Raw genomic sequence first — 13,963 nt, forward strand, 5'->3', positions numbered from 1 at the left:
TGGATTTGAACTACCAACCTTGTAGTTCAAACTGACTTTGCAGTTTGTAGTTCACAAGATACTAAAGCTCACTGCTTCCCTTTGTTTTTTCATCTTTTTTTCCCTTATGTTTAATCAGAAGTATAACGTCATCCCAAATAAAGTGTTAATGGCATTTTTGTGCTTATAGGGGGGTGTATTTACCAATTATTTAAAAACTTACCAATAATATAAAAAATGTAAATGAGCAAATAACACCTTTTTTGATATTTTTTTGATATAAGAAACAATGAAATTGAGAGATGCTATAAATCATATGGAGTCCTGGTGTGGTGCTGCAGGATAATGCGCTGGACTGCAAGGTCAGCTAAAACCACAAGGTTAGTGGTTCAAATCCACCAGCCACTCCTTGGAAATCCTATACAGGGCTGCTATGCATCGGAACTGACTCTACAGCACTTGACAACAACAACATAAATTATGTAAAATATAAAAAAAGAAAATAACTAAAATCTGGAATGTGCTAAATGATAACAGCCACACAGAATCAATTACTGTGAAATAATCTATAGTAATATACGCTTATGAGTCCTGGTGTGGCACTATAGGATAAGCACTGGACTGCAAAGTCAGTTTGAACTGCAATGTCACTTAACACTAGCACTTAACAAGAACAACAGCAACAAAATATATAATTATTAATACATTTATTTAGCACAGTCCAGATTTTAGTTATTTTCTTTATTATATTTTGTAATATATAATTCATAGTATTTCTCAATTTCATTTTTTCTTATATCAAAAATATACCCCAAACAGGTGTTTTTTGCTCTTTTACATCCTTAATATTCTTGGTAAATTTTAAAAGTAACTGTTAGATACACCTCCCCTAAAAGCACAAAACTTCCATTGACATTTTAATTGGGATTAAGATATACTTCAGATTAAATATAAGGGAAAAAAAGAGATGAGAAACAACGGGGAAGCAGTAAGTTTAATATCACAATGATAATAAGAGTCATAGTTTAAGTAAAAGCATTCTTATCCCAGAGTGTATGCTGAAATAAATATACTAGGATAAGCACCTGACTGTAAGGTTGGCTTGAACCACAAAGTTGGAGGTTCAAACTCATCAGGTGCTCCTTGGAAATCCTATATAAGGTCTCTTTGTGTCCAACTCAACAACAGCACTACTATCTTGGACTGTTGGTGTGGCACTATAGGATAAGCACTGGCCTGCTAACCTCAAGGTCCACTGTTTAAATCCACAAGTCAATGAGTTGGAACCAAATCAAGGACACTTAACAACAATAACACTATCATCTAACATTGATAGAGCTATTACCAGACACTACCCTGAATGCTATGTATGATTTCATACAATCCTTTCAGAACTCAAGCTAGGTACTATTTTATTTCAATACTATTTTATTTCAACATCCTATAATATACAGGAAGGAATTTAAGCACAGAGACATCAAGTAATCTTGATCAAGATCACTGAATTAGGAATAGTATGCAAGGCTTCAGAATAAATTTTAAAAGAACATAGCAATGGTGTTGAGAAAATTGAAAAGAGGAAAAATATGAATCATATCCTCATCTCATATCATACATATTCCAAATAATATTTTGTTTTTAGGAAAATGCTCAATACATAATTTGGAAGCAGCTTCCTGTAGAGTAGATTGGAAAAGATCCATATTTGTGCCCATTTGAAAGAGAAATGATCCAAAGGAATGTAGAAATAATCAGACAACTTCATTAACATCATGTGTGAAGTAACATTTTGCTGAAGATAATTCAAATATGACTGTAACAATACATTGACAGGAAACTGCCAAAATTTCAAGCTGGACATGGAACAAGGGATAGATCATGGTTGAAAGCACAGAATGCCAGAAAGATGTCCACTTGTACTTTATTGACTATGCAAAGGCTTTTGACTGTGTGGATAATGTCAAGCTATGGTTACACTGTGAAGAATGGTTATTCCAAAACAGTTGTTTAAACAGAACAATGGGGTACTGAATGGTTTAAAATAAGGAAAGATGTGCATCAGGGTTATATCCTTTCACCATGCTTCTCAAATCTCTATGTTGAACAAATAATTCTAGAAGCTGAATTATAGAAAGAAGAATGTGGCATCAGGATTGAAGGAAGACTCATTAATAACCTGAAATATGCAGATGATACAACTTTGCTTGTTGCAAGCTAAGAGGACTTAAAATACTAACTGATGAAGATCAAAGACCACAGCCTTCAGTGTGGATTGAATCTCAGTGTAAAGAAAAGAAAAATCTTCACAGTTGGACCAATAAGTAATAACATGATGATAAATGCAGAAAACATAGTTGTCAAATACTTCATTTTGCTTGGATCCATAATCAACACTCATGGAATCAGCAGTCAAGAAATCAAATGATATATTTATTAGTGCTGCACAAGAGCCATGTTGAAAAGTTCGTGAAAAGTCATGGTATTTTCAATAGTCTTATGTGATTGTGAAAGTTGAACAATGAATAAAGAAGACAGTAAAATTGAAGTATCATGGACTGCCAGAAGAACAAACAAATCTGTGTTGGAAGAAGTACAGCCAGAATGCTCTTTAAAAGCAAGGATGGCAAGACTCTGTCTCTCATACTTTGGATGTGTTATCAGGAGAGATCTGTCCTGGAGAAGGACATCATTCTTGATAAAGTGGAGGGTCATCAAAAAAGAGGAAGACCCTCAATGAGATAGGTTGGCACAGTGGCAACAGCAATAGGCTCAAGCCTAGCAACATGTTTCTAGGATGGCACAGGATGTGAGAATGTATTGTTCTATTGTGTATAGTGCCATTACGGCTGAGAGCCAACTCGAGGGCATCTAACAACAGTGTGAGTTAAGGGAGTCCAGTAGATCTAGAAGATAAGGACTGAACAATGAACAACAGGTTTGATCCCACCAACCACTCTGCAGGTGAAAGATGAGACTTTCTGCTTCAGCAAAGATTTACAGCCTTGGAAACACTATAGAGGGTCACTGAGCCAAAACCAACTCAATGGCACTTAATACAATAATATGTGAGTTAAAAATTACTTGTCTGACTTAGTAAATCTGGTTCAAGATTTGTTTATAGCAGGTGAGAATTAATCATTAAAAACGTCATACTGAAGCTTTTGCATTCATTAATCTGGTCTGTGGTTATTGTCACTGTTATCACCTAAACTCTCTGCCCAGGAAATCAAAATCAAGAAAATGGTCACATGACATCCTTACCCAGTGACTCTAATTATAGGAGCTGTCATACTGCTAGCAAGATAAGAGCTGATGATAAATAGACTGTAAACAAGAGCAGTTCTAGGACTGAACCCTGAACTACAAAAACAAAACAATAGTCTTTGGTTACCACTGTGTAGTGTTGTATTAGAAGCACAGTACTACAGGTTGGTTTGAACCACAAGGTTGGCAGTTCAAACTCACCAGCCACTCCTTGGAAATCCTATACTAGATCACTATTAGTCGGAACCTACTTGGCAGCATTTAACAACAACAATCTTTGTACTCTCCATATCAATTGATTGGTACAACAAAAGCTAACTGATTGGCCATAACTAACTCAGTTTTAACAAGGGGTTAATTTCTCACCAGTAGCTTCTGTATATTTGGAAATTTAACTCCCTCCTTTCCTAATATGCATGTGAATGGGAGGAAATAAACATTGTGCAATAGAGTTAATATAATAAATATTTAAATGTTAATGTTACATTTACATGTTGACAAATGGCTATTAATCTTCTGGCTTCTAATTTCTTATTATTATATTCCCAATTTTGACTGTGGAGTTGTCTTTTAAACATCCTAATGGGGATTTTTACAAGTAAATCAATGGACATAAACAGGATTTAAGATTATTTGACATAAATGCTATATTTTACTTGAAAAAACTTGAGGCTTAATGACACTAAAATGGACATACCAATTACTAGAAACAGGGCTTAGGTTTCCAATTTCCAGGAAACTGGAAAGTTACAGGGTCACTATGAATCAGAACAGACTCAATGGCACTTAACCAACAGCAACAAATTTATATATACATATAAGGAGCTCGTAGTGTAGTGGTTATGAGTCGGGCTGCTAACCTCAAGGTCAGCAGTTCGAAACTACCAGCCATTCAGTTCAAAACTACCAGTCATTGCAAGAGAGAAAGATGCTCCCAAAAAGATTTACAGCCTCAGAAACCCTATGCAGGTTGGAGCTGACTTCACTACACATCACCACCATCACCACCATAGACAGATAAAGAGAGAGAGAGTCCTGGTGTGGTGCTGCAGGATAATTAATAGTAGACCACAATGTCGGTTTAAACTGCAAGGTCAGTGGTTCAAACCCCACGAGCCACTCCACAAAAATCCTATGAGCTGGAACAGCACTTAACAGTAACTATATAGAGACTGGTGTAGTGCTGTAGACTGGACTGCGAATCACAGGGTCAGCAATTCAAACCAGCAGTTCAAAAGAATGGCTGGTGAGCTTGAACCATCAACCTTGCAGTTCAAACTGACCTTGCAGTTCAGTACATTAACCCCCAGGTTTTACTAAAATAGTGTCTCAGCTTTTATTCTTGAACCCCTTTTGTCTATTCTGAACCCAAGAGACAGTAATCCAATACAGCTGCTATTTGCTTTTTGTTACACTTCTGTTTAGAATTGCCAATCGTTTTCCATGTTTCTTTGAGAAGAAGCTAATGGCTTGCATGGCTCTAACTTATATGGCTCCCCATTGCTGTCACTGTGTGCTGTCAAGTCAATTCTGATTCATAGAAACCCTAAATGACAGGGTAGAACTGTCCAATAGAAATTACTAGAATGGAATTTTCAAGTGAGACTGTAATTTTTAGGTTCTGGGTGGGTTTGAACCACTGACTTTTTGCTTAGCGTTCAAGTGTTTAACCATAGTACCGTTGAAGCTCCTCATTACTCCCCATTAACCTTTCTGTTTTCCTTCCATTTTCCTCTTTCACACTGGCCTTTTGCTTTTTCTTCCACATATGGTCTTGTCTTAGTGACTATGTGCATACAATAATACTGTAATTATTGTTAGATGCCATCAGTTGGTTCCAACTGATAGTGACCATATCTGTGCACAACAGAAGGAAACACTTCCTGATCTTATGCCATCTTCACAACTGTTACATTTGAGCCCATTATTGCTGCCACTGTTCCTGTCCATCTTTGGAGGTCTTCTTTCTTTTACTCTCCATTTTACCAAACATGATGCCCTTCTTCAGGGATTGATCCTTCTTGACAATATGTCCAAATTATAAGAGACAAAGCCTCACCCTTGTCGCTTCTAAGTAGCAATCTGACTGTGCTTCTTCCATAATAGATTTGTTTGTTCTTCTGAACATCTGTAATAATCTTCCCCAAGTATCCCCATTAACTCTTTCAATTCCTTCAAAATTTTACTCAAAAGAACCCTCGGTGAATTCTTTGCTAATTGCCCTATCTAGAATTCTACTCAACACTCTGCCTCCATTCTTGATATATTTACTAAGAAGATATATATTTCTTTTATCTTCTTCACTATCAGTCTCCACTACTAGAAAAGGAATATTTCTTTTGCTCACTGTTTTACCTCCAGGACCTGTAAGTGTTTCCTCCTAATATAGTCTCAATAAATTTTTAAGTGAGTAAAAGATAGTGCTTCAGATTCATTAGAAGTAAGATTTATATTTTGAATTTTAATTTTTACTAAGTACAAAGAATTTTCAGAACTTGATGTAACCCTTTCATTTTCTCTGTTAGAACCATTGATAGAAAATTTGGGTTAGCTCTCTGCGTCAATGAAACTGTCCCACAAAACAACTAATTCCATGACTTTGGCGACATTAACAACATTTTCTGATCATCCAAGTTAGACTGTTCTTACTTTACATTACTCAGTGTTTCTTTTAATGCTCTTGATATTGAGAGAAAATAGCCAGGGTCTTGGAATTTCCTTTGAAAATGTAATAGAGTTCTAAAAGGTATAGCATACATTTTAATATGCACATAAATTCAGTTTTGTAGTTTTATTATTTGCTTGCTTTTAAGTTTGTTTTCTTTTCTTTTTCTTTCTTTCTTTCTCCTTCTCTCTTCCATTGTGGAAGTTCCATTTCATGATGGGCTACTGATCAGACCTGTTATTTTAATGGCAGAATCCCAAAGGAAAACATGTTTCAGATGTAAAGTATTCCCCCCAGATTCCCTGGCGATTGTGGGAAGCAGGAGAAACTCTTGATGTATGCAGTTACTGTCACCATTGTCAAAGCACTGTAGTGTGGGAACTGAACCACAAATAAAATCAAAGGGTCTTTCTGCTGTAGCATCAGAATATTAGTGCACAAACAACAGGTTTTTTTTTTTATTATTATTAAATATTTCTGATGAAATCTCAATGTTTACATGTCCCCAAACACATCTCAGAGAGACTGGTGAGGTACACAAGGTGGCTAATTATTGGCACGCTTGTAAACAGTAGTAATTGGAGACATGAAAAGCTCTCCATTGAAATACAAAACTTAGTTTTGGGAAAATGAAATTCTGTATAGATCCAACTTCAGTTCCATAACAAATGGCACCATAAATGTAGTTCACTCTCTTTTACTCTAAAATGTTAATTTTAAGGTATGCATTCTTTTTTCTTTAAGGACTTCTTAAGCCTAAATTAAATCACCAAAAGGCTCAATAAAGTAATATTAAAGTTGAACTGAAATTCACTAGAGCAAGACAATTTGGAGGTAGGTTAAAATTCCTTTCCTGCTCCTCAACCTTAAATCAGGCTGCTGTGTTAAGGTACTATAATGATCTAAGACAGTGTACCATCTTCCATGCCAGGCAGCATACATTACAATTCCAGAATTAGAGAACAGCTATTCCCCCAAATTATTATTTTAACTACATAGTTCTTCTCAGTTTAGATTTAGGTCAGGCACCAAAAGTTACTCTATAATCTTAGGAATGAGTAGCATAACCCTCAGCTCCAAGTATAATCGTCAAAGCTTCACATCCAGAAACACATTATAGAACACACTGAAAATTAAAAGAATTTGAGTATTGCTTAATATGGGGAAGTGGATGCATTTATCTCAGTAAACACTTCCCTATAAGTGTCTCAAATGTGGCAAAACAGCCACAGACAATCCCAATATAAGTTGCAAAATCAAACATTCAGGCATGAAAAGTCTTTTTCATAAGTTGTTTTCAAGCTTCATCCTTTTTTCTGCAATAACTAAAGCAAAGCTACAGTAGCTGCAGCCATTTGCATCTAAGGAAAAGATGTTTTGCTTTGGTGATATAGTTAATGAGTCTAAAAATATTCAGTATAATAATTCTGTCAAAGCCCCCACAGTCTCCTCAATGAGCGGAAGCCTGCAGGATTCCAATGGGGAGCCGAGTAATGAGCTCTCAGCATTCGCTCCCACACCGTCCAGGCGAAATATACTTGAGCCTCCATGGTTCCACATCATTAGCAACACGAAACAAAGACACATGCTTGACTTTAATAAGCGACTAAAGTTGCTGGCTTACTAGTCTGTTACTGCATATAAACTCTGTTTTAGTATTTCAAAGTAGCTCCTTGCAAAGAGAAAGCAGGGTGGGTTTTGACAAACAGAATAAGGTTTAATTTAATGTGGTAAATGATTGAGCAGAATAGGGGAAGAACAAGGACAGAGAAAGTGATGAGTTTCTGACACCAAGTCTCCCGGGCTCACTGCAGACTGCAGTCTCGCTGCTGGAGATGATGGTTACGGTGGGGTGCAGTGATCGGCTATAGGCATATGTGACTGAGTTTTAGTTGATATTCTTGCAAGACAGGAAGTGAACAAGCTTATTTCCCACTGGGAAAGGTTCAGACATGATTAACTTGGGCATGACCAAATAGGTCAATAATATGACAATGAATTTCTAGCACAATAATTAAGTGGGAAATTTGTGTGATTTGTTCTTGTTCTGCACATACCAGTAATGCATTAGCATAGATTCATTTAGTTTCTTTCATTAGGTGAAATCGCAGAGCTAAAATTTAAGATAGTGGAGGCTCAATTTAAATACTCAAAAGATATTTCTGTAAAACAACATTAATTTTTTTGGGTTCTTATTTTTAGTATATGCTTCTACATGCTAGTATTGAAGATAGGATTTAAAATCTATCTCTAATTGCTTCCATGGTGAGACTCACATCTAATATCAATATCACCATGGTAAAGGAAGAATTATTGGAAAGGATGAAACCAGTGAAAATAAATGATTAGCGTATATTTGTTGTTGTTAAGTGCCATCATGTCAATTCTGACTCATAGTAACCCTGTATAGGGTTTCTGAGAAGCAACTGGTGAACTTGAACTGCTGACCTTACAGTTCAAACCAACCTTATAGACCAGTGCATTAGCACACTGCGCCACACCTGGCTATGTATATTAGGTTCAAATATTTCACACTTACATGATTTCTGCCAGTTATTAAAGAATTTTAATTTTTCCCTCAAAAAGATACATGTTGTTTTTCAGTGTCATTGAATCAGTTCCAATTCCTAATACTAGTGCAGAGTTTCTGAGGAGCATCTGAGGAGTTTGAACCACAGACTTTGTGGTTAAAACCGGTGTTGCAGCCCTGCACTTCTACACTTCTACAGCACCACACCAGAAGTCTATATATCTCCCAAATCTTAGCATAGGAAGACTGATGATTCAGCAATCATATATTCTCTGATTCTGATATTCCATTTCAAACAGTGTTCATTCTTCAGTGGTTTTAAAGAAATACTTTCCTTAAGAGTATGCATTGAAACAAGAGGGTGCTCATCCTCTAGCTTTACATAATTGAGTCTTCAGACTTAAATGTGGGGTCTTCTCTTAAATTTCGGGTTTTTTTTTTTTTTTTTTTTTTTTTTTGGTCTGTCATCAAGATCATCCATTCCTTTATCTGCTATTTGTTATATAATCATTTCCTCCATCATTTTACAAATTATACATTTTGTAAGGACGTAAATAGAGCCTAAAAGTCCAATGGAAACATACAAGTTGACGTTAAACCATAATCAAATTCTTTCATTATTATGGTTATGCAAATATTTTGTGCACAAGAATACCATGAGGTATTTTTTTAGTTTACAAAAATTACTATGTTATTATATGTTGTTGTAGTTAAGTGCCTTTGAGTCAGTTCTGACCCATAGGGACCCTGTATAGGGTTTCCTAGGAGCGGCTGGCAAGTTTGAACTGCCAACCTTGCAGTTCAAACCGACCTTGTCGTCCAGTGCATTAAGTTTGTGGAAAAACTCCATTTTCCTCGAACTTCTTGAAGTCGTCTCATGAAGGCAGTTAAGTAACTGTATTAAGAGAACTAAAGGAAATTCAATGATTTTGCATAATTTATTTTTAGTGAATCATTTTGTATTGCGGAGAACCCATTTGTATTACTTTCTCACATTTAGTTTCATCCCCACATTTCAATTTTTGAAAATGAGGCTAATTTCTCAAGTTCAGTTTTTGCCATGTCTTCTACTTGCTCCTCATCCTTCTTTACCAGCAATTGGCATTGGTTCTTTGATCACATGGGTACATTCTTTCAGGGCTCAGCAGTGCTTTGCTGGGTCTGAATACTGGAGAACTAGATTCTACTGTTACTTTTCCCTTACCTTTTTCAAATGTACACTTAATATTTTGTGGTGAAGAAAATAGAAACAAGTTGAAAGTTCCTTGGTTTGTAGTTACTTGTCTATATACTGACACATACACTGTTATAACAAAAGGAAGTGGTTGAGTCTTATACATTTTAAATGACAATATATTTGTAAATTGAAAGATGAGTCTTTGCTTATTGTATTTAGAGAAAAAAAAAAAAAAGATGGGGCAGGCATTATCTGATCCCCCATCAGTGATTGTTTTGAAAAGGAAAATCAAGTTTAGAAGTGTAGATACAAATAAAAGAAAAGCAATTTTTGTTGTGTCAATGTTAAACTTTCCCAAAGAATATACAGAAGTGTGTAAATAAGCCTGCAGAGATATTAGAACACTTGAAAATGCCATGAACCCTTTTACTTCCACATGTTTCTCTACACCAAGGTCAGATTGTATAAAACAAACACGACTTCTTTTTTAAAGCCCATGTCTGCAGAGAAGTTCCAAACAGTAAAGTTCAGATCTCTAAGATCATGCTCCTTTGTGCAATGAGTCCTGGTGGTACAGTGGGCTAAGTACTGGGCTGATCATTGAAAGGTCAGCAGTTCAAACCCAAAGCCACTTGCAGAAGAAGGATGAGAGTGTCTGCTTCCCTAAAGAATTGCAACCAAGTAAACCCTTCACAAAGGAGCTCTGGTAGCATAATGGTTATGAGGCGGGCTGCTAACCTCAACATCAGCTGTTAGAAACTACCTGACATTTCATGGGAGAAAGATGAGGCTTTCTGTTTCCATAACGATTTACAGCTTTGGAAAACCTATGCAGGGTCACTATGAGTCAGAATCAACCCCACAGCACTATCACATCACACACACACAAACTTCCAACAACAAAGCCCCGTAGAGCAGTTCCACTCGGTTCTAGGGGTCACTGTCAATCTGAATCAATTCTATGGCACTTGGCTTGGCTTGTTTTTTGAGTGAACGCAATGAGAACACAGACAAAAATTGTCAAAATGAACTCTTACAAATCTATGTACATTAATGAAAGGCATGCAACAGCATAGAGTGTGGTTCAAGAAAAACAGCTGAAATTCTGTAAGGAGAGCAAGCTTTATGGCACTTTAACTTGCTGTATTCCCATTCACCTCTATGTAGCTTCTCAAAAAAGAAAGCAACAACCTTGGTGCTACAGTAATTGTGAAATCCAGAATCCTAGCAGACACTCGAGGCAGCAGAAGGAGTTTGGAACCCACTCAAGAGAATTTAACTATTTGACCTGTCTGGAAACTCCCTGAAAAGCCCCATACTAAAAACTTGTTTTTATTTGACCTGACTGCTATTTAGGCTGAGCAACATAGCTGTGCATAAGGTCACTATGGGTCAGTACTGACTGGATGGCACCAAACAACAACAACATAGCCTCAGGGCATTTGTCTAAAACTAGCATCGACAATTGTTTACTTCACAGTTGTCTTTCCAATGATACCACGTGGATCTATCCTGAGGCTGACTAGAACTCTTAAAATGAAACACTGGGAAATGAAATGTCTACATGATTTTGAAGATCTCTGGCATATTCCTGGGAACATAGGAGGCCACATTTAGGTACAGCAGGGGTGGAGAACATTAAACTTTAAATGCCGTTTTGGTGTTGGTTTGCAGTTATGTGTCATGGAGTCGGTTCTGATTCATAGCAACCCTGTATAGGATTTCTGAGGTTGTAAATCTTCTGTGAAACTGCTGGTAGTTTCAAACTGCTGACCTTGAGATTAGCAGCCAGACTCATAACCACTATGCAACCAGAGTTCCTTGAAGTGATTTATAAGGCCCTCAAAATCATTTGGTCTGGCCTTGCCAAGGCAACTATAGGTGGGACTTGATATTCAATAAATCTAGGTGGTTTTTCCACAGTAGCATAAATTGATATTAAGTGAATCATAATAATAAGAACATAAATTGTGAGGGACAAGCAAGGAACGCCCTTTATGAGACTGTTGTTGTTGTTGTTAAGTGCCGTTGAGTCGATTCCGACTCATAGCGACCCTGTATAGGGTTTCCAAGAAGTAGCTGGTGAGCTTGAAGCACCGATCTTGCAGTTCAAATGACTTTGCAGTCTGATGCATTAGCCCACAGTGCCACAGGACAAATGCCAGTACATGATGAGACAGACACGCATGCTCCTTGTCAGTGGCTTGCAGTCCTTCTGGCTGTATTGTGGCAACTCAGAGGACAGTTGGTACCAGGTATGCTGGGAGTACACACGTTACAAGAGTTTTAACACACTGCAGTGAAACTACGGCGATCTGGTGATGATGAGACAGGTGTGATGAGATGATTCCTTGTGATATTGATGACCTTGCCTGTGATCATTGATGAAGGTATTGTCCACTTCTTTGTTGACACAGACGATAAAGCCAATACAATCTTTATCCACACATCCACGATCAACAATCCTTGCAAAAACTGCATCTCAGATGAAGTTTAAGAAAATTATAGCACTCACAAAAGACCTCAAGAGTCTAAGATAGAAGTTTGATATATTCCAAATCCAATATGCTAGAATAGAACAGCTATCAAAGCAAATAATTGTGTCATTGGTGACACACACACTGGATAGTTATTAGAACTTAAGTGGTGTGACATCCTAAAAATGGTGACTACAAAGAAAAGTTGATGCAGAGTGTTAGTTAACCTTTTCAAGAGAAATGGACAAATGATTATTTTTTTGTTGAAGTCAAAGGCAAACCTTTGTGCCTAATCTATGGTGATAACGTTTTGTTTTTGTTAAGTACTGTCAATTCTGTTCTGACTCATAGTGACCCTGTATAGGGTTTCTAAGAAGCTTGGGTTTGAACTGTAGACCTTGTGGTTCATAGAACAGTCCTGAGCCTATGATGCCACACCAGAAATCCATTAGCAGTAATGAAAAAAAAAAAAAGCTAATCTGGGACACCCTTACAGCTCAAACATGCTAAACTCAATTAATTGGGAAGCTAAATGCATCTGGATAAAATTAATGCTTTTCAGTGGAGTTTGTAATCCACTAGATCTCCGTGTGACAGAGACAACATCATTCAGACAAGTTATGTAGTGAGTGAGCTAATCAGAAAGAAGCAGAGGCCTCATGTAGAGGGAGAGTTTGTGAAAGAGTTCATGGTGGCTGTTAGTACCAAAGTAAAATTGTTTCAGAGTGTTGGTTTGTCTCTGAGAACCATTGTAAATTGGATTACTGATTTAGTACAAGATATTGAAAAAAAAAAAAAAACACTGAAGAATTCTGCATGAAATTTCCATTTTTCCCTCTGCTTTGTGAAGATACAGCAGACATTACAAATACTGCCCAACTGCCATTTTCGTTCAGAGAATAACTGCAAAGTTTGACACTCAAGATCTGCTGTTCTGGAAGCCATGCAAGGCACTACAAGGGGTGAGAACTTGCTTGAGAGATTTGTTTTATCAATGACAAACTTGAGCCGACGTTCGAAAAGTTAAGTAGCCTTACTACAGATGAAGCTTCAGCAATGATTGGCTCTCAAACAGTTTCATTGCAACTGCTAGTTGAAGGAATTACTGAATGATCTTGACTCTGAGTACAGTGATCATGTTTATCACTGTGAAGTATGGGTGACTGAGTTGTGAGAACATGCTCATAGGGTTTTTGAACTGTGGGATGAAGTCAAGAAGTTCATGAAATGAAGGGAAAACCTGAGAGGGAACTCAATGATAGCAAGTGGCTGTGTGATCTAGGATTCATGATGGACATCACCTCTCAGAGCTGAACATCAGGCTGCAGGACCCCCATCAGCTTCTCAGCTCCCTGCTTTCAAACATGAAATTATTTGAAGCTAAATTTAATTTGTGGGAAGTACAAGTCAAAAGGAATAACACAATGCATTTCCCCACTCTGGAAGGACAAAGGCCTTCTATGACGCTTGATTATGCTGGTGAATGTGTGAAACTAATTAAGACAGTTAATGAAAGATTCAAGAATCAAGAAAAGTAAACAGATGGAATTGAATATCTTTGCTATAATGTTCAATATGGAACCAGCTGATGGTCCTGATAATCTACGACAGCTGTAAAATGATGATGAAAGCTACATACAACAACGTCCCACCGCTTAAATTCTATAAATATCACATGAGCAATGATGGATTTCCTACTTTGAGGGAACATGCATTGAAATATCCATCAGTGTTAAGAACAACTTACTGCTGTGAGCAGTTCTTTGCAAAACTGAACATCACAAAGAGTTGACTGTGTTCCAGCGGGAGCCATGCAAACCTAAAAAGCAGTTGTGAGTAGCAGCAGTGTCACCAATACCAGTTAACATCAT

The 13,963-nt window shown here is 37.1% G+C and overlaps 1 protein-coding gene across 1 annotated transcript in view; it reads right to left on the bottom strand.

The window, feature by feature from the left end:
* The window catches only part of CCDC178 (coiled-coil domain containing 178), a 585,948-nt gene that overhangs the window by 108,880 nt on the left and 463,105 nt on the right, over window positions 1–13,963 (bottom strand). The window lies entirely within an intron of this gene.

The sequence above is a fragment of the Chrysochloris asiatica genome, unplaced genomic scaffold, assembly GCF_000296735.1.
Source record: "Chrysochloris asiatica unplaced genomic scaffold, ChrAsi1.0 scaffold00015, whole genome shotgun sequence".
NCBI classification, from domain to species: Eukaryota; Metazoa; Chordata; class Mammalia; order Afrosoricida; family Chrysochloridae; genus Chrysochloris; species Chrysochloris asiatica.